Source organism: Pteropus medius, unplaced genomic scaffold (genome assembly GCF_902729225.1).
Source record: "Pteropus medius unplaced genomic scaffold, Ma_sr-lr_union100, whole genome shotgun sequence".
NCBI lineage: Eukaryota > Metazoa > Chordata > Mammalia > Chiroptera > Pteropodidae > Pteropus > Pteropus medius.
Window position 1 is genome coordinate 5,635,554 of NW_024347791.1, and position 10,713 is coordinate 5,646,266.

The following is a 10,713-nucleotide window of genomic DNA, read 5'->3' on the forward strand; positions in this document are numbered from 1 at the left end:
TTAGGGGACTTAGTTCCAGCTTCAAATGTCTCTCTTCCCACCTCTGTTATTTTTTGGGCTTCAGGTGCCTCATCTCTAACACAGGACTAACTAATTGAAAAGTACCTCGCTCCGCATACTTCAGAAAGTTGCACAAGACCAAATTGAGCCCAGATGAAGGGCTTTGAAAGGTCAGCGGCACTGTCTAAATACACGAGGTGCGATTATCATGATTGGTATTGACATTAAAAGGCTGTTTTGGTCACAGGTTGTGCGAAGCAATGCTTGACAGATGGTGTTCCCATAATGCTCCCAGGGGCCTTGTTACTGGGGGATTTTCCACTGAATGCAGTTCCCTTTCAAAGTTTTGTTTTGAAACCAGAGAGCCAGGGAGGAGCCTTGGTTAATCCTGGATGCGGGCTGAGCAGCTCAGCTAGCTGTGCAGGGAGCAGGCCTTTTATCTAGGCCTGGACCTTTTGCTGACCTGGGAAGAGAAGCTCTTTCAGTCCCTAAGACAGCTGGCCACGGTTGACCAAATGTGAGTTGCAAGCTTATTGCAGTTCCCAGAAGCCTCTGGACTGAGCTGAGCCAAACTCTCTGCCTTTGTCTTGATGATATGCATTCTTTGGGGCAGGGGTGTATGTGTATGTGTGAGGGAGGGGGAGGAAGAGGGAAGGGAGGAAAGGGATCATAGCATACCGGAGCTGGAGGTGACCTTAGAACCATCTAATCCAACCTCTTCATGTTACCAGCCACGACACAAGGCTCAGAGAGGTTTAGTATCTTGCTTAACATCACACAGAAATGAAGAGACAGCTAAGTGCAGAGCACAGGATTTTTTAAACTCTAGGCCAGGGACCGTTTTCCCTCCTCCTCTCCCCTTTCCCTCTGCAGAGGCTCAGCAGAGCTGGGGAGTTGGTGGGGAAGGAGTGGACTAATTTGCTTGGACCCAATTTCACATTTCAATAACTGGTTCTTTCCTTTGGTGTTGCTAGATCCTTGTTAGATTAGCTGCTGCTCAATAGCAGCCAGGGGCAGTGACCCAGCTAACCCTGGTTGACCCTACTTTGAAATGCAATAGGAAGTTGATTATGGTCTGGTGCAAGGGTAGCATGACATCCTCTGCTTCTCAACAGACTGCGCCAACGATGTCCTGAAATTCCTCCATTAAAGGCTCTCTTTGGGGCTGCTTTTCCGTGATTCCTTTATTTAAGATGTAAATACCCCTGGGAGCAGCAACACTTTTCCATCTGACCTGCTTTTGTTGCCCGAGAAGGTCTGGGATCTCAGAGCAGGTCCTGAGAGAGAATTGAGCTGAGCACATGTGGAATGGGGCGGGGTGCTGGTGAGAGTAAGGAAGTGAGGACCTGGGTCATGGGAAATGCTTTTTTCTCATGCACAGCGCTAGTGAGGGCTGGAGGGCTCTGTGGGCCTGGCCCCTGCCTGGGTAAGGGGCGTTCGCCCTTCTTGCCTAGTGATCTTGTTCTGACTCCTGATTTCATCCAGGCTGCCTGGGAAGTCCAGGTTGTCCTCATATTTGGCTCCTCCTACAGATGGGGGAAGGGGTCTGGGAGGTTCGGTCCACAGGAGAGCAGAGGCTACTTGGAGACAAAGGCCCAGGCAGAGGGCTAGCTGCCACTTCTGGCCATTTTGGGGGCATGGAAGGGCTCTGAGGGCCTTTCCTATGCTTAAGGCCTTAAGGTGGCCTTGTCGCAAGAGGCTGGCTCGGTGCTCTGTGATGGCCATGGGAGGGTTTGGGAAGGCATCTTTGCAGAGGCAGGGAGGCCCCCCTTCTTTCTACTGTGATTTCAGGGGAAACAAGAAGAACCTTCTGACTCCTAAATACATACATCCCATACACCCTCATTGGCTCTCTCTTCTCACCAACAGATCAACATTTTTTTGGGGAGAAAAAAAATTACAGAAATAAAGTCATAGAAAACAGAAATGCATAAAGGAAAAACAGAAACAATCACCTGTTGCCCAGAAAAAATACTGTGAGCACTTTGGCTTGTGTTCTCCCAGTATTTGGTGTGTGTGTGTGTGTGTATGTGCATGTATATAAGCCTGTGTGTATATGTGTATGTGTATATGTATATGTGCGTATATGAATATTTGTGCATGTATATATGTGTGTGCATGTGTATATAAGTGTATGTGCACGTATGTGTGTATGCGTGTATATGAATTTGTATGTGTGCATGTGTATATATGACTATGTGTATATATCTGTGTGCATGTGTGTGTATGTGTGAGTGCTTGTATATATGTGTATGTGTACATATATATCTGTGTGTGTATATGTATATATGTATGTGTGCGTGTACATGTGTATAAATGTCTCTGTGTGTGTAGGGTCCAACAAACGCAGCCCTGTTCACTGGCTGATGTCTGAACCACCTGAGAGAGCCTGAAGAACCAGAAAGGAAGATCTAAATAAAGAGAAGGGAATAGTATTACAGAGGTGTGGGCAGAGTTAAGGAGCAAACACGCAATGAGTGGCACGCTAAGGCTAGCAAGCTGGTAGCACTAACCTCCCCTAAGCATGCCAGGAAGTTTTCGGTTTGGAGAAGCTGTAGCCATGGAGGGGGTGATAGGGCAGGATCCATGGCCGTGGATGTATGCAGAAACGTCTAACATATAGGGTGCTTCTCACCCTCGGACACTTTCTGGTGCCTTCCTTTGGCTGTGCCCAGTGGAAAGCCAGAAGTCAAGGGGACCCTGGTCAAGGGGTCAGCCTCTCTGGGTCGTAGAAAGAACAGAATGAATTGGTATTGGTAGAAAGGGGCAAACAAATAGACAGCAGAAACTTCCTCCCTTGGCAGGACTGAGTGAGGAGCCAGAGAGAGGCTGATTTTGATGGTAAAGCTACAGCACAAGTATGTAAAATCAGACAGGAATGGAGAAAAAGCCCCTTCCCCTGTCTTCTCCTGTCCATCTATCATCCATCCATCCATCCATCCATCCATCCATCCATCCATCCATCCATCCATATCTATCTGCCTAACTATCATCTATCGATCATTTATCTCTGTCTCTAAATTCTTCTAGGATAAATCTGGGGACAGTATGAAGTAGCAGCTAAGTGCAGGCTTTGGAACAGACCACTTGAATGCTGGCTGGACCACTTACCAGCTGTGGGAGTTTGAGCCTATTATTACTTTACTTCTCTGAGGGTCAGTTTCCTCATCTCTCAGTGGGACCAGTGGTGATTGGGAGGATTAGATGAGTGAATACATATGTGTAAGGTGTTTAGAACAGTGCCTGGCACGTAGTAGGTGCTCAGTTACTTTGTAGTTATGCCAAGAATTCATTGTATTAAGAACTGGTGAATAGTTGGGTAAAACTTCCTGGCCATCAGGGTAGGGTTGGAGCCAGCTTGTACTCCCACCCCCTCCTGCCTTTTCTGGTCTGCTTGCCCAGGTTAGATTTAGCTTTCCCAGTCAGGGCCCCAGTGGGGGACACTCCAGAGGGTCTTTCTGGGTACTTCTCTTCTAGTTCATGCCTTTGAAGATGAAAATCCTCCTGGGGAGGCGCCACACTCACTGATTTTGGCAGGAAGGGAGAAGACATTCAGAAAGAGGAGAAGAAAGGAGCTGCAAAAGGCACAAAGAGAATGTGTGAGACACCGAGATTCGCTCCCCCAGGACAGGTATGTACTCAGTTTCCCCTCCTGGATGCCTTCTCTCAGGTCCCCACTGCCTGAGATTCAGGGAGGCTAAGGGGGTCAGCCAGACCCACTTCAGATCCCTCTCTGTCCCTTCCTAGGTTGTAGGGATGAGAAAAGCCTTCATTTCCTCACCTGTAAAATGGGGATAATAACCCCTTATTCCCTTGTGGTGAGGTTAAATGCAATAATGTATCTGTGGAGCTTGCTAGAGTGCCTGGAACAAAATGTGAAAGCAGCATATAGTCATGAAAAACAAAACAAAACAAAACAAAACAAAACAAAACAAAACAACAAAACAAAACAAAACAAAACAAGAGACCTGAAGAAATATTTCTCCAAAGGAGACATATGAATGGCCAATAAACACACGAGATCAACATCACTAATCATTAGGAAAATGCAAATCAAAACCACGATGAGATGTCACCTCACACCCATTAAGATGGATATTATTTTAAGGAAAAAAACCAAAATATATTGATGAGGATATGGAGAAAATGGATCCATCGTGTGCTGCTAGTGGAAATGTAAAATGGTGCAGCCATGGAGGAAAACAGTACGGTGGTCCCTCGAAAAATTACACAGAATCACCATGTGATCCAGCAATTTTATATCTGGGTACAGATCTAAAAGAAATGAAGGCAGGAACATGAAGAGATATCTTCACACTCATGCTCATGGTAGCATTAATCACAGCAGCCAAAAGGTAGAAGCAACCGAATGTTCATTGATGGATGAATGGACAAACACAATGTGGTCTATGCATATCATAGAACATTATTCAGCCTTACAAAGGAATGCTGTTGTGACAAAAGCTATAACACAGATGAACCTCGAAGACATTATGCTAAGTGAAATAAGCCAGTAAAAATCATAAAGACAAAAAGTAGGATGGAGGTTGCCAGGGGCTTTGGGGAGAATCAAGTGGGGAGTTAGTGTTTACTGGGTGCAGAGTTTTGGTAGGGGAAGATGAAAAAATTCTAGAGATTGTTGTAGGACAACGTGAATGTCCTTAAGGCCGCTAAACTTAAAAATGATTAAAATGGTAAATTTCATATTATGTATATTTTGCCATAAAAAAAAGTAACAAAATGAAACCAAGGAAGTTACAATAACAATATTACTATTAAAAATTATTACTATTATCTTTCTGAAAATGGATCCTGTTTATTTTCTTAACACTCTTTTCTTCTTGAGCCCAGCACAGTGCCAGGCTCTCAATACATAAAAGCTTCAAACAAACCAAACCAAAAAATACTAACTGAAGAAACAAAATCCATGCTGGTTATAAGATCTTTTCTTCTTTGCCTTCCTTTTCCATTTCCTCCTCCTTCACACAGGAAGGCAGGTCCTGTGTCTTTTCACCATTTTATTTCTAGGGCCTAGCACGGTGCCAGCTTACTAGAATTTTTTTCAATGACTAAATCAAAAAGGCTATTCCTAGGAGAAGGCTTGTTGTCTCTATCCTCCTACTTATACAACTAGAAATGCATCTTGAGGCTATTGACTTGAGTTATATAAATGCAGTAGAGCAAGTAAGAAGCTAATAGCAAAGCTCCTCGCTTGTCGGGGGATCGGAGCCATCTGGGTCTATTGAGGTAGAGCCCAGTTTTGGGGCATAGGAGCCAGGAACTGGTGAGAGAGCAGCAAGGTTCTCATCTCTTTCTAGAAGCGCTGAGTCCCTCATCACTAACCAGAAAAACAGACTACTGTCCTCTCCAAGATCCAAGTCACTTCCAAAGGGACTGATTTCATTTCATTTGAGTTATTTACATAAGAGGTCTTCCTGGCACTTTGTTTTATTCACTGATCATTCCTCTGAAATGTTTTGATTCCGGGATACACAATAGTCATTTCTTAGTAGAGCAAGATCTATGTCAGGGTTTGGGAATTGATGTGTTAAAAACCCTTGTAGACGAGAAATGAAAGACCTGTTTGCCTGTTTGGCTTATTTTCACAGAGTATTTGGAACCACTGTGGTCCTTTCTTATCTTGCAGACCATGTGACTTGTCTTTGGAGTGAGAGCAAAAAGGAAGAAGCAGAATGGTGTCTTTGACCTAAGTGACCAGAGCAGCAGGTGGGCAGGCTGGTTATTGCCTCATTGCATCCTTAAGAGAGTCTTCACAGTCACTGCAACTCTCACTACCACCCTGTGCACACCGGGATTGCCAATTGCATTAGTTAGCTTTTGCTGTGTAACAAATGACTTCAAAAATTAGTGGCTTAAAACAACAGCCTTTGTTTAGCTCATGAGACTGTTTGTGACTTGTCTCTCTTATCTGGGCCAGGTGGGACTTTTGCTGTTGGGTTTATGCATCTGTGGACAGCTGCTAGATGGCCTGGGGGCTGGCTGGTCTAGGATGGCCTCACCTGAGTTGGCTCATCTCTGCTCCATGTGACCTCATATTCTTCAACAGGCTGGGCTAGCCCAGGCTTTTTCCTGTAATAGTGTCCCAAGGCAGAGACAGAGAGAGAGAGATAGAGAGAGAGAGAGAGAAGTGAGGTCCAGTCTTGGAACTGGCTGAATATCACTTCCACCGCATTTTATTGGCCAAGAAAATAAGTCATGAAGCCAGCCCAGATTCAAAAAGTGGGGAAGTTGATTAAGAAGGGGAATAACTGTGGGACTCATATTGCTCAAATAATGCTATAGCAAATTCTTCTGGACATTATCAGACAGAATGAAGCATGCTGCTCTTGCACTTGTCAGTTCATTCATGCATTCATTAATTCACATTTAGCAAGTGGTTCTTTGTAATCCTGATCTGAGTGGCAAAGGGCTACCAAAATGCCTATGAAGAAATTGCTGCTCCAGTAGTAAAAAATAGCAATGCCCCCTTTGAATTGAGCCCGTATGTGTGCTGGACACAGAGCTACTTTAATATAATCCTCCCCAAATTCTATATATGTTAGGTATTGTTCCCATTGTGTAGATGTAGAAACCGAGGCCCAGAGAACTTAGGCCATTTGCCCGATGTCACACAGCTAGTAATGGAGGGAGTGGGATTTGACCCAGATCTGACTTTAGAGCTTCCATTCTCAGTACTTGTGGCCTCTCCTACCTTGGAATTTTTCTGTGCTTTATGCCCTTCAACTTTGACCGAGCTCGTTTGCGACAGATGCAACTAAATGCTAAGGAGCCACACAATTAATTGGAGATCTGAGCCCGCATGTAGGATCATGACCTAGACAATTTGTGAGAGCTGCTGGGACATTTTAGGTAAAGGTATTGGGGGCCCAAACTCACTGGGTAATTGCTGTGTCTTGCTCTGGCCAGATGTGGGCAGAGTGGGCTGCTCACTATCTCCTGCCTCAGCAGCTGATCCTTGCCTCTCTCCAGCAACTGCCTGGGTGGGTGACCGTCCACCATTCATTCTTTGTCAGCGTGGGGATCTATTCCCTCGGGCCAGAGTCTGCTCATCACCTGCCATCTGCCCCATACGGAGAAAGCCGATGGTAACCCGAGAAGGCCAGAGGTGAGGTTTAAACAGAATGCAAGGCTGGAAGGGGACTGCTGGGTGGAAATACCCCAAGGACACATTGATTTCCCTAAATGCCCTCTGGCATAATAAAGGTGCCCAGAATCCAATCAGCCGCCCTTTTGAAAGAACATGAGGCAGCTGCTCTTTTTGAAAGAGCAGGAGACCAAGCTGAAGCCAGGCTGGGGTTCTTTATCCTGTTCCTTTTCTGGCTCTTCCCTTTGGCTTATGGTATTCTAATCTGGAGGATGAAAACTGTGCGCATTCCATTTTATTACAAAAAAGAGATCGAGACCCAGCAACTAACCACATACGAAGTGTTTTACAAGTGGCTTTTGCAAACATGCATATTCCCCGCCCCATTTGGACACAGTCCCTGTGATGAAGGATATCATTATCCCCATTTTATAGATAGGGAAACTGAGCCCCAGAGAGACTACATGATGTGGGGGAAAGTGTGCAAAATGAGGAGCTGGGGAGCTGGGAGATCAAGACTCCAACCTTAGTTTTCCCATCTATAAAAAGGCAAGGGTTGGCCCCTTGCAGCCCTAACAACTTTTGCCAAATTGCTTCTTGATAAACATCTTTGACTGCTTGCCTTCTGCCTGTCCCAAGACATCCACACCTCCTAAATCGCCCCAGAATTTCTCCACCCCACCACTATTTTGCCAGATTCTTTTTTTCTCAGTATTTTGTGCCTTGGCTTGCCCTGAAGCGAACTCGATTTCTTCACCCTCTGCTTCGTGGCGTCAGCCACTTGGTGGTGCTGTGGGAAGATGTTTGTTCTCAAAGTCACCTGAATGTTTCTCCCAGGGAACTTCAGGTTTAAAGGCAGGGACACCAGAAATGGTGCTTAGTGGGGAAGGAGTTGTGGTTCATACCTGTGCATGTGTTTCTGGCATTTGTCCGCATCCTGTAATTTGGGCAGTGGAGTTCTGAGTTCAGAGGTTTCAGGAGTCCCTAGTGAGGTGCTTGCATTGGAGGGGCCAGGGAAAGACAGATCTGAAAAGTCTCCTCATTCACCCAAATTCCTGGAAGTTTCTGTCAAACTGGGGAGGGCGTCAGCTTATCTCCTCCCATGTATAACATGCGATTTCTTTTTGGAGCCATTAGATATGTGGTCAAATGGCCTTTATCTTTCAGTGTGCTGATTTTTTTGTGACTCTTCATATAACTGCTGTGCTTGAGATGGGGTGTTGCTTGCATGCAAGATGCAGTGTAGCCAAAATACCCGAGTTTGAGTCCTGGCTCCCCATTTGTGAGCTGTGAGACCTCAGCTAAGGCACTCAGCACATCAACTGAAATGGGAGGGAACATAAAAATATCTAATCCCAAGTGAGAAATGATGAGAATTAAAAGAGACCACTGAGGTGAAAGCATTTTGTAAACTGCAAAGCATGATAATGACATAAAGAATTAGAAAGTTCCTGAGGGCAGAGGACTCTTACACTGCTCTTTATCCATCTCCAGTCCTGGCACAATGACTGCATCTCATAGATGCCCAAGGAACATGTGTCGGATGAATGAATGAACAGGTGGAGGCAGAGATTGTGAAGGGAAGGGCAGATTGAAAATGTGCCTATTCAGTTAAGGGTTTCGAAGGATGAAGCTGGTGAGAGAGTAGGAGAAGCAGGCCCTTGAGAGGAATTTGGGGCACGCGCCTCATCTGCCAGGAAGGCAGCTCACTATCCCTCACCAGCTGGCTGGCTGGGCAGCCCGGCTCCACTTGGGCACAGCTGCCAGACCCTGGGCCATCTAAGGCCTATGCGACTGCTTCAGAGCTTCTGCCATCAAGGACAGGCTGGTGACGCTCCTGGAATGCTCTCCCTCTCGTGCCTGCTTTTACAGCCTAAGTCCCTGGTGACAGTAAACATAACTGATGCAGGGCCTGACACTGAGCTGCCCTGGGTCTTGGCAGGGCAGGGCTGAGAGATGTGTATCCCATGGTTAGGAAAACAAATAAGAACAGGACAGGTAAATATATACGACTATATAGGAAATCTAGATCTCAAGACTATTTTTCCTTGACCTAGTTTTTTTCTTTTGTGTGGGATTGAATTACTTGGGAAATTGTAATTGTTTTACATGGTTATGGACCTGATGTTGTTTCCGTGTTATAGACCTGATAGATTAAATCTGATAATTTTATTATTTAAACACTGATAATAGCAGCTACCATTTTATCGTGCTTGCCACATGCCTATGTAGGTACCATGCTAAACACTTCATGGACATTATCTCATTTAGCCCTTAAGGTCAGCATTAAGCCTGTAGAGTTATATCATTCAACTCTATACAATAATTATAACTATGATACCCATCTTACAGAGGAGAGAACTGGGGTTCAATCTTTAATTATTTACCGGGGTTTTAGAGCTAGCAGGTGAAAGAGCTGGAACTCAAGCTAGTCATTCATCCATTTATTCATTCCACAAATAGTTATTGAGCACCTATTACATACCAGGTACTGAGGATTCATAAGCAAATAATGTAGATACAAATCCCTGCTTTGTCCAGATAAACACAACAAGTAAGTGGATTATGTATTACAGGCTGGTAAATGCAATGGTAAAGAATAAAGCAGAGAAAGTGAGTAAGAAGAACCAGTGGCTAGGGGGAGGGAAGAGAGGGTGGGCTGCAATTTTGAATAGGATGGTCAGGAAAGACCCCGCTGACAGGATGACATCTCAGCAGGCAGTTGCAGGTGCCGGGTTACTGAGCTACATGGGTCAGAGAGTAGAACTTTGATGCATCTGAACTTTGTCCAAGGGGACAAATTGAAAAATTGGAGTTCAAGGAAGATTTCTATGGATTCACCTATCCCTTAAGTTTATTCTCTCTTTCCTGGACTATGCATTTCCAGAGTAATAAATAGAAAAGTAAATTAAGGAGGAAGCAAAGGTAGTCGAATTCATCTGTCCATCCATCTACCCATTTATTCATCCATTCAATGTTTCTGTGGCACCCGTTACAAACCAGATCTATACTTTCATTAGGAAGAATAAGATCTAGATTTGTACTGTTGGATGCAGTAGCCACTAGCCACATATGGTTCTGTGACTAGGGAACTAAAATTTTAATTTTATGCAATTCACTAAATTTTAGATCAAGAAAACTTGGAGCAATGTAAAATATTTTTCTGTCACATATAATCTTATCGTTTTACTAGGATTACATTCAGTTTAACCATTAAAGTCTTAGCTCTAACTTGAGATTTAAGGGAAAAATAAAGGATTTTGAAGACAGTACAAAAAGAATGTAAACTATGTCATCAATGGATTTTTATATCGATTACATATTGATTACATATTGAAATGATAATCATTTGGACATACTAGGTTAAGTAAAATACATTATTAAAGTTAATTTCCTTTTTTTTTTTAGACCTGTTTTAATGTGGCTGCTAGAAAAGTTAAAGTGATATATGTAGCTCACGTTATATTTTTATTGGACAGCACTGATCTAGACCTGAGTATCCTGGGCTCCCAGGCAACTGGGTGGTGCTGGGCACAGAGTTGAATAATTGTAATGCCATGAAGTAATTACTATAATAGACCCAGGAACTGAGAGCGCTGGGGACAGAG

The 10,713-nt window shown here is 44.3% G+C and overlaps 1 long non-coding RNA gene across 2 annotated transcripts; it reads left to right on the forward strand.

The window, feature by feature from the left end:
• The first annotated feature begins 279 nt into the window (after nt 1-279).
• Nucleotides 280-9,570, forward strand: LOC120614920 (uncharacterized). Of its 2 annotated transcripts, none has more exons than XR_005656133.1 (4): nt 280-517; nt 3,538-3,631; nt 5,648-5,727; nt 8,273-9,570. It is a non-coding gene; the product is annotated as an uncharacterized LOC120614920 (long non-coding RNA). The 2 variants fall into 2 exon arrangements; XR_005656132.1 differs by lacking the exon at nt 8,273-9,570 and adding an exon at nt 6,928-7,744.
• The last annotated feature ends 1,143 nt before the right edge of the window (nt 9,571-10,713 follow it).